The 16,951-nt window shown below is 41.1% G+C and overlaps 1 protein-coding gene across 2 annotated transcripts in view; it reads left to right on the plus strand.

Annotated features, from left to right (window-relative positions):
* The first annotated feature begins 220 nt into the window (after positions 1–220).
* Positions 221–16,951, plus strand: part of RNF24 (ring finger protein 24) — a 75,139-nt gene continuing 58,408 nt past the window's right edge. For both annotated transcript variants that reach the window (XM_032295526.1, XM_032295527.1), the window contains exon 1: positions 221–373. The gene's annotated coding sequence lies outside the window, so the exon portion shown is untranslated. The remainder of the gene's footprint in view (positions 374–16,951) is intronic.

Consider the following 16,951-nt stretch of genomic DNA (forward strand, 5'->3'; position numbering starts at 1 on the left):
AACCGTCAATGGAAAACGTCTGTCCCGCGTAGCTCTAACCCGGCCCAGCGCCAGCGGGCGTGGCAGCACCAGGCCTGGCCAAGGAGCGGCGCGCATGCGCACTACACACTCTGAAGCCGCCGAGCCCTCCGCGAGATGGGCGGAGGCTGCCCGGGCATCCGGGTCTCTCGCCCCGCCCCCGCTGCATGAATGAGAGGCGCGGCGCCCGCCCCTCCCCCGCCGGGCCCGCCCCTCGCGAGGGGCCGCCGAGCGCAGTCAGCCGCCGCCACCTCAGCTGCGCTCAGTCCGGACAGACGCTCGCCGCCTGCAGCCCGCAGCCCGCTGCAGGACGGTGACGGTTCCGCACGTCTGGCACTGTCGCTGGCGCGCCCGAGTAAGTGAGCTAGGGAGGGCGGGGGCGCCGTGGGCCGCCGCCCCCAGACTGGGGTTTGGGAACCCAGCCGGTCCGGGTTCGGGATGCTGAGGAAACCGCGGGCCCGCGCCTGCCTACCCCTACACACTCTCCGGCGCCTCGGCGGGCCGGGCGCGGGGCGTAGGGGTGAGGCAGTGGCCCCAGGCTGAGGAGGGACGCGGAGGAGGGTCCGGCGCGACCCGGGGACTGGAGGGTGAGTCCGGCTCAAAGGGCAGAGCGGGGCTGTCACCGGGAGATCACAGAGGGAAGGTGCGCGAGCCCCCGCACGTCCTGCTTGCCCGAGCCTCGGCGTCGGGTTCCCGGGCGTGGGAGGCGGCTGGGGTGAGCTGGGAGGCAAGGAGGAGGATGGCGAGGACGCTGCCTCCGCGCCGGCGGTGGGCGCGCGCCTTGCGGGTCGCGGCGTGGCAGTGTTTTCCTGGTCCCGGTCCACTCCTCCCCTTCTTTGTGGCGCCTGTCTCGTGCCCCGTTGTCACAGTGTGTATGGCAGTGGTCAGGATGGAGACCTCTTCCCTCGGCTTGCTCATTAATGAGAGTCACCATCTGTGGGCAGGGGGGCGTGTGTGCTTCCACAGGCCGGAGAATTAAGGACCCTCCTTTGTTTCTGGAGACCTAATGGTGTGTATGTGTGTGTGTGTGTGTCTGTGTGTGCGCATGCAAGTGAGAGGGACACCTAAGAAATCAGATTGTCAACAAGGGTATAAGGAAAAGAGGAGGGGATAAAACTTCATCACACCTTTACCCAATTCTTTGATGTTATTTCAAACAGCAGGTTTTTTTCTCACAGTAAAACCATTGGATTTTATTGATTGGAAATGTGCGTCTAAATTCTTATATAGCTGTGTCTCTAGAATACTTTGCCTTTTGGTGCTTAGTTAATGGTTAACTCATGTCTGTCTACATGGGAATACGCCAACGTATAGAACACTGTTTTCTGGGTTTAGTTCGTTGGTAATTTGTCTGTATGCTCATAAACATGTCTATAGGAATACTCCAATATATCTAGGACTGTTTTCTCCGCTCCTGAATAGAGGCAGATTTTGTTTCTTCCTGCCTCCCTGTGTTAACAACAAGGTGGTCCAGCAGGTTCTCTCCACCTCCTTGCTTTTTTTTTCTTAATGCTTTGGCAGAGGGTTTTATTGCATATTACCCTGGCATGCGCCTTTGCTTTGATGTGAATTTTCCTCTGTTCTGTTGTCTGGTTGTACAGCCCAGCTCAATGGCTCCTCTTACAGGACTACTGGAAAACAGAACACCTTTTTTCATTGTCCTCATCCCCAGAGAGAAGGAAGCTCTGTAGGTTCCCACAGACGTTGGCTCTGTCCGACTGCCTGCCTGACTAGGTTGTGTTGATGTAGACCAATTAAAAAGAGGCTGTTGAGATAGCAACCTGCTCTTCCTTGATATTTTGTTTTTAAAACAAAGTATATGAATTTTGCAAGATAGTTGTTAACTCTGGTTGCATGATGATTTTCAGTTTCTCTTCTACCCTTATGCTTTTAGGGTGTTGGGAAATTAGGTAAACTCAGTTGTAAAAAACACACCTCCATGATATTTTTATTATGGGCCGGGCGCAGTGGCTCACAGCTGTAATCCCAGCACTTTGGGAGGCCGAGATAGGTGGATCCTTTGAGGTCAGGTGTTCGAGACCAGCCTGGCCAACATGGTGAAACACTGTCTCTACTAAAAAACACACAAAATTAGCCAGGTGTGGTGGCAGGCGCCTGAAATCCCAGCTATTCGGGAGACTGAGGCAGGAGAATTGCTTGAACCCTGGAGGCAGAGGTTGCAGTGAGCCGACATCGTGCCATTACACTCCAGCCTGGGCAACAAGAGTGAAACTCCATCTGAAAAAAAATATATATTTTTATTATGATCTTTTGATTCAAAATAGCAGTTTTTAAAAATTAAGAGGTGCTTACATTGGGTGACATAAATAATTGTATGAGTTCTGTTTTCTTTTTAAGATTTTTTAAAATCACGTGTATTTTAATTCCTAGTAGTTTTAAATGGAAAATGAAATGTAAACTAAGCAGTCTTCCACAGCATCTGTTTATGTACATTCCCTCTGTTTAAAACATTTGCTTTTAATTTGAAGGGGAAATTTTCCATGGTTGGATCAGGATACATTATTCTTGTTAAATTCTTACCTTATGTTACCACGTTCAAATCAAAGAGTAAAAAAAAATTAGTAAAAGTTGATTTTTCAATTGAGGAAGTTTTGGTTTTATGATGCATGATTTAAATAAAATCTTAATATCAATTAAATTCAGATAAGTTAATTTAAAACAAGAGGTTTTATGAAGGAAAAATGAAGCAGGAAAAAAAAACAAGAGCTTTATTAACTAAAGTCACTAATGTTGGAGCGACCCAATACATTTATAAACTGCCTGTCTTGACTGCGTAAGACATTTTTTAGGTGTCCCCTTAAAACAAACCATAAGGGGAAGTCTTAGATAAACAGAGTAGTATAACCGGAATTATCACTGAAATAGGCTTGCACAGTATCGCAATTTCATGGAACTTTAATTTTGCAAGAGTGACTTAGCTATTTTTAATATCAACAAAGGAACCTAAATACAGCCTGGCCTTGTTATTCAGGATTCTGTTAACCAAAATATTTGCCAACCCATAGTTTAGCATTCTGTAGTACGATGATTGAAGAAAAATTCTAAACTAACTTTTAGATCATCAAAATAGATAAAATAATGTTTTTTTTGTTTGTTTTTTTTTTGAGACGGAGTTTCACTCATGTTACCCAGGCTGGAGTGCAATGGCGCGATCTCGGCTCACTGCAACCTCCACCTCCTGGGTTCAGGCAATTCTCCTGCCTCAGCCTCCTGAGTAGCTGGGATTACAGGCACGTGCCACCATGCCCAGCTAATTTTTTGTATTTTTAGTAGAGACGGGGTTTCACCATGTTGACCAGGATGGTCTCGATCTCTTGACCTCGTGATCCACCCGCCTCGGCCTCCCAAAGTGCTGGGATTACAGGCTTGAGCCACCGCGCCCGGCCTAAAATAATGTTAAATGCTGTTTCAATGGTAAATATTTATTCATTAGAATAGTAATATTATTATGTTAGTGATGGTAAGAGAATATATGTTAACACTTCGTTAACTAGGATCTATGATCCTCCCAATAATGTCTCATAACAAAAAGTAATTTTTTTTCCATTGAGCATTCTCTATCAATAATTTGTTTTTGTTTTTTGGGTTCTCTTTTTTGAGATGAAGTCTGTCCCTGTCCCCCAGGCTGTAGTGCAGTGATGTAATCTCAGCTCACTACAACCTGTGTCTCCCAGTTTCAAGTGATTCTAGTGCCTCAGCCTCCCAAGTAGCTGGGACCCAGGCACGGGCCACCACACCTGGCTAATTTTTTTTTGTATTTTTAGTAGAGATGGGGTTTCGCCATGTTGGCCAGATTGGTCTTGAACTCCTGTCCTCAAGCCATCCACCCTCCTTGGCTTCCCAAAGTACTGGGATTATAGGTGTGAGCCACCTCGCCCAGCCAATAATTGTTTACTGCTTTAAATGGGAGTTTATTCTTTAAATGGGAGTTTATTAAAGATCAGTAATAGTATTATTATTATGTGTTAGCTTGAATCATATGAAATTGCCATGTTTTAGATTGAGAAATGATCAAAATCAGCAGTCTTATATGGTTCAACCACTCTCAACTCTTACTGGTTTCTTTTGGTATTTACCTTTATATTTCTTTTTTTTTTTTTTTTTTTTTTTTTTGCTGCGTGGTCAGCACCAATACCTTTATATTTATTTCATTTTTAATGTTTATACTGCTGTTTCTTAGTTTTTCACTTTTCAATATTATCTGTGGACTTCTATTTTGGAAGTTGAAGACTTAACTGTCTCACATAACCATCCTTCCATTTCCCACTCATACTTGACAGTTAAGTCGGTATTCAGTATGCATATGACTGACAGTGTTCCTATTATTCACAGATGGGCCACGTAGGGTACTGTTACAGTATTTTCTTCTTGTACAACGTTTATTGCTCCTGAATTAAATAATTGCCTCTTTTGTTTGTTTGGTTTTCATTTGCTGAGTTTTCTTTGGATCAGTCACTAATTCATCCAAACTCTATGACAAAACTGATTGTCTTTGAATAGTCTCAGATAATTACTCACTTTCATATATTTTCCCCAGGAGATGGTCCTACTGGAGCCCCCTGTCTCCTATTCCAGTCTGGACTGGTTTGCTCCCTGGACTACTGCATAGCCATCATCCTGGGACTTCCCTTTGTCATCATCTTGGGAATTCCCTTTACCTTCCTCCGGTGTTAGGTCTTCTATTTCCTGGACCGTGTGTCTTCCTTATTCTTGAGTACCTTCCTGGGAAAGGGTACATACAAAATCTGAAATTCCTTCCTGAATTCAGAATTTACATGTCTGGAAATGCCTTCATATTACCTTCACACTTGGATGGTAGTTTAGCTTCGTGTTAAATTCTGGATTGAAAATTAGCGTCACTGTTTTGAAGACATTGTTCCATTAGCTTCCACTGTCACTATTGAGAAGTCCAATATCATTTTAATCTCCATTCCCTTTTTCTTCCCACTCTGGAAAATTTTAGGATCTTCAGTTTATCCCTAGTGTTCCTGACATTTCATGACATACCTTAGAATAGATCTTTTTTCTTTCCTTTTGCTTGTGGGGTAGATTGTATTTTCTAAAAATGGCCGTACATATATGTGTGTACATACTTCTCCCATCTTACCCAATATGCTATTCTTTGTGTTGTTCTTGTGCCTCTGTCAAGCAGTGGGATCCTTGTTTCCTCCTCTTTAATGTGTGCAGACATGAAGTCTCCTCCAAATGTTTTGGGTCTTGAGCATTGTGTTTTAAGAACACACACAGAAGATCAAGAACATGCACCTGGCACTGCTAGGTGCCCAGAGCCATCAGGCCAGCATCTCCCTTCCCATTTGCCTTGTGACCACTGTTCAGACATTTTGAGATTAAGCATTGTAGATGTGTATGTGTTCATTGAGAGAGGGTGTTAAGTTTTTTTACTTTTAAATGAAATCATCAATGAAAATATCAATTGACATCACAGAGAGTTTCGAGTAGTGAAATGAATCAACATGAAGGCTGTCAGGTGCATTTTTTAAAAATCTACCTTAGGAAATGACAGAACTATTCATGACCAAAAAGAAACTATCTTGAGCTCCATGATTAAATATGTCATTATTAAATGTGACAAATATATTGTTTGGAAGAATTTCTGTGATGAGAAGATGGAAGCCAAAGGACGTACATAGACCACAGCTTGACAGAACATTGTCAGTATGTTTTTGTTTATCTCATGGATACATATTTTTATTTAGAGACAGGGTCTCTGTCACCCAGGCTGGAGGACAGTGGTACGATCTCAGCTAACTCCAACCTCTGCCTCCCAGGTTCAAGCTATTCTCCTGCCTCAGCCTCCCAAGTAGCTGGGATTACAGGCATGTGCCACCACGCCTGACTAATTTGGATACATATTTTTAAAACATTTTTTGTTTACTCTTTAAAACTTTTTAAATTAAAAATCCTTTTTTCTATTTATAGCTGCTTTATCATTCATCTGGCTTTTCCATGACACCACCCAAGTGGCTGGATATTACAAAAGAACTTCAGATTCATGACCAAAAATCTGAAGTGGGCACTCAGCACTGCCCAGCAAAGCTACCACTGATTCCTAATAAGATCTTTCTTTTTGCCTATTACTATTTCATAACTTCTCTTCACTCCTTAAACTCATCAGCAACTCATTCCTCTTACTCAGATAAGCTGATTTCATAATTCATTGAGGTTTAGAAGATATCAGATAGAAACCCCTCATCTTCTCCCTACCAAATCTAGAAATATGCCTTCCTTCGGACCCATGTTTTCTGTCTCCTATTGGAGGCCAGCTCCCCTCCTGCTATGTTCCTCCTCACATCTTGTATACCTCATACCTCCTCATATCTCACAGCTTCTGCATTTGTGCCCTCTCTCTTGCATCATGAGCAACCCTCCAGGGGGCTATCCATGTCAGCATACACACATACGGTGACGTTGCCCATCTTTAAAGTCAGAATAATAAGCTTCAGCAAACAACTTTTCCCAGACCCTTCTCTATCCCTTCTGTTTACCTGCATGGTTAACTTTTTCAAAAGAGAAATTTACATTTCTTCCCTACCTACTCTCTGAAATTCTGTTGTTTAGTAATTTTTGTGTCACTTACCCCCAACAGAAGGTCAGCTCCAGGAAAGCAAAGCAAGTACCTCATCTCTCCTGTTTACCACTCTGTCCCCTAGGACAGCAGGTGGCACAAGTATCTACTCAGTGTATGAGCAAAAGAGGCACAACTGACCTGGTAAAATAGCTTTTTTAAAAAATTTCTAACAAGAGAATCCATTTTTATTATTTTTTTAATTACACACCTTTTTTTGCTACATTTAAGAGTTGAAAAAATTATGAAGAACATATTAATGATTGAATTTTTCCCTGTGTTACATTTCATTCTTTCATATGTATGACTTAATATTGGCAGTCCTGCTCCTGGACTGTGGCATCAGACTGCTTTGAGTAGAATTGCAGCTCTTTCACTTTTTGCTGTATGACCTCCAGTAGGTTTCCTAATCTCTCTGTTTCTTCATTTGTAATGTGGATAATAATAGTTCCTACCTCATGTATTTGCTTTGTGTTCCAAATGAGATAATATGTAAAATGCTAAACTCAGTACTTGTCTTGGGAGTAAACTCAGTGAAAAATAATAATAATTATAATTATTATAGCTCCTCCAATTTATAATATTTGACTTTGATTTGGTCTCTATAACATTTTTGTTTAAATTACTGTATCTCCTTGGGTATATGGGCTGTTAATATGATGATTAAACTGTTCTTGGTGTTGTATGTGGTATGTATTTGTTTGTTTATTTTTAAGAGACAAGAGTCTTGTTCTGTCAGCCAGGCTGGAGTGCAGTAGTATGATTTCCAACTCACTGCAGCCTGAGCCTCCAGGGCTCAAGCAGTCCTTCCTCTTCAGCCTCTCAAGTAGCTGCGACCACAGGTACACACCAGCCTGCCAGGCTAGGAAACCCCTTCTCTACTAAAAATACAAAAAATTAGCTGAGCATGGTGGCGCGTGCCTGTAGTCCCAGCTACTGAGGAGGCTGAGGCAGGAGAATTGCCTGAACCCAGGAGGTGGAGGTTGCAGTGAGCCGAGACAGTGCCATTGCACTCCAGCCTGGGTAACAAGAGCGAAACTCCGTCTCAAAAAAAAAATTTTCTGTAGAGACAAACAGGGTCTCACTATGTTTCCCAGGCTGGTCTCAAACTCCTAGGCTAAAGTGACCCTCCCACCACCTCCCAAAGTGCTGGGATTACAGGCAGGAGTCACCATGCCCAGCCAATAAATCATTTTGATCACTTGATAAAATATTTTTATTTCAAGCCAAGTCCTGTTCTTTGTTTGGTTTTCTCAGAGGTGAGGTTCTTTCTTCATGTTTTTCCACATTAAGTTTTCTTATTTCTGGAAATGGAGCTTTAAAAACACCCAATATATCAACAGATTTTTTTTGAAGTAGCTATAAGACAGTGTTCTTTTTACCCACTGGCTAGCTGGAAAGGTAAATATATGTAGCAGTACAAAGTCTATTCTGAGGACCACATTAAAAATACAGACAGGCTCTGTAGAAGTTCAGAGTAGGGAGAGTCATGTACTTCTAACCTTAAGGCATTCCTACAACTTTTCTGCATATTAGTCTGTTTTAGCTTATTCTCTTATTATTTGTCTTGGTTTTTATTTTGAAAGTTTGCTTAATAATCATGGGAATGTTTTAGATTTTAAAATACAAAATATACAAGCTAAAATTGAGAGCAGTTATTAGTTGTTGAAATTGTTTCTTCAAGTAATTGACTTAGCATTTGCTCTGCCTCTTTCTTTTCTTATCTAGGTAGGTAGTGGACACTCCTTCAATTATCTGAGCAATTCAGACCTCAGAATGTAGTGTTGGGTAAATTGAGGGTTCTAAAAGAATGCCAGATGGTTTGAAAGGAATTGTGAGCATTCCAACTAGTGCGGTCCTTTGAAAGCCAGCTGGCAGAGCCTCCTCTGCTGTGGAGGTAGGAACCAGACACTTTGTTCCATGCCAGCTGGCCCAGGAGTAGCTGGCCAGTGGCCTTGCTTTTGTCTGGCCGCTCTTGGGAAAGCTGCCCTGGGCTCTCCATGTGCCCTAAGGATAGTCTGATATCAGAGAGTTGCACCAGTCCTCCTTTGGAGGGCTCCAGCCCCGGGGTGTTGGAGGAAGCCTGCAGTGACAAGGGAAAGGAAACTACTTTTTAGGTAACATTACAAGTGAACCTCATGTTACAAATTTGCTCTGGAAAAGTTTAATTTAATTTGAATTTTTGTGGATTCAGTGTTGTTAGATGTATTAAAGTTGCTTACTACTAAATGAACTGTATTGAATCTTTTTATGTTAATAACTTCAGGTTGCCTGCTTTCAAAGTTCCTGTTTTTATTTGTCAGCTTCTCTTAAATTGAGGTTTGCCTGTTCCTTTTGTCTTCATCTTCTAAAGTTTTCGTCATTTAAATTAGGAAAATTTTTGCATGTGTAAAGCTTGCTTCTGTATAAATCATGGACTTTTTTTTTCTTTTTCTTTGTTTCTTTTTTGAGACGGAGTTTTGCTCTGTCGCCCAGGCTGGAGTTCAGGGGTGCTTTCTCGACTCACTGCAACCTCTGCCTCCTGGGTTCAAGCGATTCTCCTGCCTCAACCTCCCGAGTAGCTAGGATTACAGGCATGTGCCACCATACTCAGCTAATTGGCCAGGCTGGTCTCAAACTTCTGACCTCAAGTGATCTACCCATCTCGGCCTCCCAGAGTGCTGGGATTACAGGCATGAGCCACCACGCCTGGTCATAAACCATAGACTTCTATAGAAGGTTAATTACGTATGTAGTCTTAGCTTGTTTGTCTCTTTTTTTTTTTTTCCCCAGACAGAGTCTTGCTCTGTTGCCCAGGCTAGAGTGCAGTGGCATGATCTCGGCTCACTGCAACCTCTGCCTTGAGGGTTCAAGGGATTCCCCTGCCTCAGCCTCCCGAGTAGCTGGAATTATAGGCGCCCACCACCACACCCGGCTAATTTTTGTATTTTTAGTGGAGACAGGGTTTTACCATCTTGGCTAGGCTGGTCTCGAACTCCTGACCTCATAATACACCTGCCTCAGCTTCCCAAAGTGCTGGGATTACAGGTGTGAGCCACTGCTTCTGGCCGCTTGTCTCTCATTTTCATGCTACTTATGTTTTCCCAATTAGACAGGTGCTTGTATCAGATACAGTTCTTCACTTCCTTTAGCAAATTTATGTAATAATTGTTTAATTGACAGCAAAATAATTACAAATATCATGCTGTAAGAATAATGAGCATTCAGTTCATTTGTTGACAGTGTTTATTGAATTCTCAAAATTAATAGCTTCACTGCTATCAATATGCTTTATGTTGCCCTAATTTTTTTTTTCGGATTTTGAGATTGGCTGGTGCTGCAGTGTCTGTTAAGTTTGTTAAGTTCATCTTGGAAAAAAAAAAAAAAATTATAGCTACCTGTATCTCTTTATTGTTCCTTCCCAAATCTGAGCATGTGAAATTATGCTTGGTGATATAAATTTGAAATACAACCTGGATATTATATCTAAATAGTCTCTTTATCTTGGACTGAACGAAAAAAGTTGACAGAGAATGAAACATCAAATTACGAGCTAATGTAGTTTGTGGGAAATGGGTGGAAAGGGAAATCAAAGAAAGGTGTAGGCTTTCATTCCTTTTCTTTAGCATGAAAGAAATTGCAAAACTTCAGAATGTGTTGGAAATCTCATGCATAGCTATAATTAAATAAAGGTTTTTTACCCAAACTTGTTGATTATCTCTGTAAACAGGAAAGATGGAATTTTCAGGGGAGTAAGATTTTTTTCTTAATTCACAGAATAGTGTATTAGTATCCAGGGACAATATTGTACTCAGAAAATCATCTTTCATATTAGTTAACCTATACTAAAAAGTTTTTATGCCAGTAGCTTTAAATATATTGCCTGTTTACTGCTTACAGCAATTCTCAAAGTGTTGTTTATGGATGACAAATTGAAGATCAAAGAAGTAACCCCCGTTCAGGTTTACAAGTTCAGGGTCCAGGTTTGAACCGAGGCCTTCATCCTCTAGAACCCACCACCTGTCACAGTGGATGTTGTCAACTTTTCAGAAGAACATAGTCTCTTTACTGTTCAGATGTTATCCTATACTGGCACTTCTGGAGGGCTATTGATAAAGGAAGTGCAGAGATCTTTGCAGAGAATAGCTGGAGAGTAAGAAGGGATGCTGACACTCCTGCAGAACTACTGCAGTATATAAAAATGACTTGTCAGAATCAGATGGAGCAAAGGGGATTTGTTTCGTAACATTGCTGTAACACAATTACTATAAACTTAGTGGCTTAAAACAACAGAAATTTATTCTTTCCCAGTCCTGGAGGTAGAAGCTCAAAGTTGAGGTGTCAGCAGGGCTGTTGCACTCCCTCCAAAGACACTAGAGGAGAATCCTTCTTTGCCTCCTCCAGGTTTTGGTGATTCCACACATTCCAATCTCTGCTCTGTCTTCCCATGGCCCTCTCTTTCTCTCTTACAAAGACATTTGCCATTGGATTTAGAATCCATTCAAATAATCTAAAATGCTCTCATCTCCACATCCTTAAATTATCTGCAAAGACCCCCCCCCTCCTTTTTTTTTCTTAAATAAAGTCAGTTCAAATAAAGTCACATTCACAGGTTCCTGGTGTTAAGAAGTGGACATATCTTTTTCAGGGCCACCATTCAACCCACTAAAGAGAATAAGATTTGTCCTTGCTAATATTTTCACTTTGACTACTGTGTCACACAGAATCTGAGATTAGGCAAGTATTCAGTAGACCACAATACAAAGTGTGGAAAGATATTGGAAGTATAGAAAGACAAAAGAAGTTCAGGGAAAGGTTTACGAGATCAAGGCAGGTTTCATGGAGGTTATATTGCTTGAGATACATCATGAAAGATGGACAGAAACTTATTGGATAGTTGGGGATAGCCTGGAATGCACAGATAGGGGAAGTATCAAGAACAAAGATAGGGAGTCATCTTCAGGGAACCATAACTAATGCATTTGACTAAAGTCCAGTATTTAGAGAAATAGTGGGGAATAAGTATGAAAAGTCTGGGTAAGGTGGGCAGATCACCTGAGGTCAGGAGTTTGAGACCAGCCTGACCAACATGGTGAAACCTATCTCTACTAAAAGTACAAAATTAGCCAGGCATGGTGGCGCATGCCTGTAATCCCAGCTACTCAGGAGGCTGAGGCAGGAGAATGGCTTGAACCCAGTAGGCGGAGATTACAGTGAGTTGAGATTATGCCACTGTACTCCAGCCTGGGCAACAAGAGTGAAACTCCATCTCAAAAAAAAAGTCCAGGCCAAGTCATGGGAGGCCTTTAGTATTGAGCTGATGAATTTGTACTTGGTTTAGAGTTGCTTATCTATCAGAATGCTATAAGAGTTCCTGGCTGGGCACAGTGGCTCATGCTTGCAATCCCAGCACTGACCAACATGACAAAACCCTGACTCTACTAACAATTACAAAAAGTAGCCAGGTGTGGTGGCACATGCCTAATCCCAGCTACACAGGAGGCTGAGTCAGGAGAATCTCTTGAACTCAGGAGGCAGAGGTTGCAGTAAGCCAAGATTGCGCTATTTTACTCCAGCCTGGGAGACAGAGAGAGACTCTGTCTCAAAAAAAAAGTTTCTAACAGGGGTCTTCAAAACAATGATAAAACCATTTGAAAGAAATATGTAGATTTTCTTTAAAAACAGATTTTCAGATTGATCCATAACCCTAAGAAAGGTTAAGAACTACTGCTCTATTAGAAATAAAATGTTTTATGCTTTGAAGATGTTTCTGGAAAACTATTGATTTTCTGTTTTGTTTACTTTGAACTGCTTGGAAGATAGTTTGAAAACTGACCTCCAAAGAAACTTAATCAGCACTGTCTGTGGAATACATTGTGAATGTTGCATATTAAAAGTTAAAATACTATTTCAGAAGGGATGTGAAGGAACCCCTAGATTCTTAGAAAATGATTACACAAGGCCAGGCGCGGTGGCTCTCGCCTGTAATCCCAGCACGTTGGGAGGCCGAGGTGGGCAGATCACGAGGTCAAGAGATCAAGACCATCCTGGCCAACATAGTGAAACCCCGTCTCTACTAAAATACAAAAATTAGCTGGGCGTGGTGGCATGCAGACCCAGCTACTCAGGAGGCTGAGGCAGAAGAATTGCTTGAACCCAGGAGGTGGAGGTTGCAGTGATCTGAGATCGCGCCACTATACTCCAGCCTGGCGCTTGGCAACAGAGTGAGACTCTGTCTCAAAAAAAAAAAAAAAAAAAGAAAAAGAAAAAGAAAATGGTTACACAAAAAGAAAAATTCACAGCATTCCATTCAGAATGCAGCTCTGACTTCTGTTTTTTTCCCCCTAGATGGAGTCTTGTTCCATCGCCCAGGCTGGAGTACAGTGGCACAATGTCAGCTCACTGCAACCTCTGGTTCCAGGTTTAAGCAATTCGCCTGCCTCAGCCTCCTGAGAAGCTGGGACTACAGGTGCACGCCACCACACTTGGCTAATTTTTGTATTTTTGGTAGAGATGGAGTTTTACCATGTTTCTCAAGCTGGTCTTGAACTCCTGACCTCAAGGAATCTGCCCACTTCTGCCTCCTCCCAAAGTGCTGGGATTATAGGCATGAGCCACTGCCAGCCACCCTGGCATACTTCTATATGTACCTCTAAAAAATATTTAAAAAAAGGACATTGTCTTATAGAACTAGGATGCCATTCTCACACCTAATAAAATCAACAGTTACTTCTTGGTATCATCTAATAGCTAGACTTTGTTCAACTTGCCAGATTGTCTGAAAAATATCTTTTGTAGAGATCGTTTGTTCACCCTGGGATTCAGAGTCCACAGATCACATTTGGTCATTTTGTCTCTTTTGTCTGTTTTGATCTAGGGCGGTTCCTCCTCCCCATTTTGTTTTGTTTGTGTAATGGACTCATTGTAGGACTCGGTCAGTTATTCTGTGGAATTTCTCACATTTGGGACTTGTCTGCCTGCTTCTTTGTGGTGTTAGTTTGTTTTCTATTCTCTGTATTTCCCATAAATGGAAATTAGCTCTAGAGATGTGATTAAAATCAAATTTAGGCTTTTTGGGAAGAATAGTTACTAGGTACGTAATACTGCATCACATTCAAAGGCCCATAGTGTCTGGCTACTCCACTTCTGGTGTTGCTAAAAGACTCCAGTGATGGTCATGTCAATGTAAGTTACTTCTTCTGTGGTGGCAAAATGGTGATTTTCTTATTCTGTCATCTCTTCCACATTTACTTGCAGGAATTCCGTAAAGAAGACCTTTTCCTTATCAACTAGGGCTGTTTGGAGTTACTCTGCAATACAGTTCGTATAAGAGACTGCCAAATAATTTTATACTGTTGTATCCTTCATAAAAGATAATGTGTTTTAATCAGAGTAAAAGGAATTGAGTTAATTGAATTGAGAATTTATATTTTGTTTTAATGAGGGTTACAATGAAATTCTGAGTACTGTGGCAAAATGAAAAAGATTACTCTTCTAGTACCTCTGAAAATTAAAAGTAGGGATATATGGAAGGCTTTTATAGACTAGAATCAAGCAGTGGAGAAGAAAGAGGAGTAGATTAGCATAAAAAGTCAGGGAATTACCAGGGTTGCCGTGGCCTACCCCCACTTCCATAAAATGCAACCAAATGTTTAATTCATTCATTCTTCTTAAACTAGTATCTCTGGCAGGATAAATGCTAGTAAGTTCCTAGATAGGTCCTCCACCTGGAATCAAAGACAAATGATAAAGAAACACTGCAAACATACATTATTTTAAAATTTATTTCCTTGTAAGATGAAAAGGAAAATTGTGATGATTTTTTCTGGACCTGTTTGCTTCTTAAGATAATATTTTTAGAGAGCTAAACCTTTGATCTAGAGCTATTTTGCTTACAAAGAATACTGTTCCCCTCCCTATCCTATCTCTGCAGTTAGGAGAATTTGGTTTTTTTATAGTATTCAAGAACCTTATTTGCCCATTTCTTATAATTTGTCAGAAATATCACTTAGTGATTCCAAATTCTTAATTACCCTAGGACTTACACTGTTGAGGTCTACTAGTTTGAATACAATCAGATCTTTTAGTTTCTCTTTAGTTGTTTCTTTAACCCATTTAAATTTGGCTTTAAATCTTTTGAGCAGAAGGAGCTTGACCAGTCAGATCTGTGGGACATATGTCATCTAAACAGGCAGAAATGAAAACTACAGGACAGGCTTTGCCGTGTTTATGTTTTCTAATATAATTCTTTCTCTCCAGCAATTACTGGGTTTTTCATGTGTGCATGTCCCTAAAATATTTTTAGTGTGTTTGTGAAATTGCATGTAGACCAAAGAAATGAAAGTTGTGTATTGTAGAATTAATGCCTAAATATTTGTAAAGGCAGAGAGAATTCTTCATTGAATATCATTCTTTTTATTTCACTTGTACTTGATGGGGCATTGTCCCTTGATCGCCATTCCTAATAACACCTTTTATTTAACTTCACGTCTTCACATTCCTATGCAGTTAAATTACTGAGTATGTAATGCTGCGTAAAGCCTTACTTATTTGTCCTGCTGCATTTTACCGTAAGTCAGTTTGTTTTTAGTCACCTCCTGAACTCATATATCCTGGGGAAAGTTACCTTAGTATCAGATGAAAAATTTTAAAAATTGGTGTTCTTGGCCTAGTAACCATCTCTAGACAACCTCGAATCATATTATTTCAGAAGGCCATTAAAAGTATGTGCTAGTGTGATTTCTTTATAAGGGAACCCTTGCTGTTTACTCATGTTGTTTACTTAAAAATGATATCACTGTGGGTCTTCTCTGAACAACAAAGAATGCCATTGCAGGCCAGGCGCGGTGGCTCACACATGTAATCCCTGTACTTGGAGAGGCTGAGATGATGCCATTGCACTCTAGCCTTGGCAAAAAAAAAAAAAAAAAAAAAATGCCGTTATAAAGGGATGCCTAAAAAGACCATAGACAATACCAGTGTAATTTTTAATCAGTTGAGCTGAGCATGAATGTCGATTATTCTTCAAGGCTCTAATGTTGTTTTAGTGCCAAAAATCACATTTTCCTACCTGTTGAATTAAATAGATGCTTGTAGAGCACCTATTATGTGCAGGTCTTTGCACTAGGTGCTGAGCGTTAATTTCACCATTCTGATGAAAAAGACACACTTCCTTTCTTCAAATATCTCTTCTAGGAAATTTTGTTTCAACTCTGTTTCCTCCTGGCCTTCATTTAATACAGCCAGAAGCTCATTGCGCTTGGGCCCCACCATCAGCCTTTGTCCCGTTTTCTTGTTTGTTAAGTATGTGGAGATGTGCGGACTAGAAACTGGTAGAGCACCACTATTTGAAGCTCTGGTTCTTTTTTTTTTTTTTTTTCTTTAGAGACAGGGTCTCACTGTTGCCCAGGCTAAAGTGCAATGGCGCAGTCTCAGCTTACTACAGCCTCAACTTCCCAGGCTCAAGCAGTTTCCTCACCTCAATCTTCCAAGTAGCTGGGGCTACAGGTACATGTCACAATGCCCAGCTCTTTGTTTTTTTGAATCTTTATAGAGATGAGATCTCACTGTCTTGCCTGGGCTGGTCTTGAACTCCGAGGTTCAAGCGATCCTCCCACCTTTGCCTCCCAAAGTGCTGGGCTATGAGCATGAACCACCATACTGGCCTGAAACTCTGTTCTTTGGTGACCACAAATCTTACACATTCTCCTTTCTTTCCTCTACCAGAAATAAGGGTGATTTTTGTTTTTTAATTAATATTTCAGTCATTCTGGATTTATTGTCTTTATTCATGTCAACAGCTATTTATTGAGTATCTTTTATGTGCCTCATATTCAGTCTGAATTTATGGTAATCTACATTTGTGGTAAGAAATGCTTGATGAATAACTCCTCTACATTTTATTAAGTTGTTTTGGTTCACTTCTGAATTTATTAGATCAGACATCACTTTAATATTTTTCAGACATTTTACATATCTGACTTTAAAATTCCTGTAATTTGAAAAAAACTGGCTCTTCATGAGGTAAAGTACTTTCTTCAAGCTAAGATAACTTCCCACAAACTCCTAACTCTTTAGAAACCCTAAGCTTGTTTTTTTGTTTTTGAGATGGAATCTCACTCTGTAGCTCGGGCTGGAGTGTATTGGTGCAATCTCAGCTCACTGCAACCTTCGCCTCCCAGGTTCAAATAATTCTCCTGCTTCAGCCTCCCAAGTAGCTGGGACTATAGGCACACACCACAACACCTGGCTAATTTTTTGTATTTTAGTAGAGACAGGGTTGCATCATGTTGCTCAGGCTGGTCTTGAACTCCTGAGCTCAGGCAGTCTGCCCACCTCAGCCTCCCA

The sequence above is a fragment of the Sapajus apella genome, unplaced genomic scaffold (genome assembly GCF_009761245.1).
Source record: "Sapajus apella isolate SASKATOON/1434 unplaced genomic scaffold, GSC_monkey_1.0 scaffold33, whole genome shotgun sequence".
Taxonomy (NCBI): domain Eukaryota; kingdom Metazoa; phylum Chordata; class Mammalia; order Primates; family Cebidae; genus Sapajus; species Sapajus apella.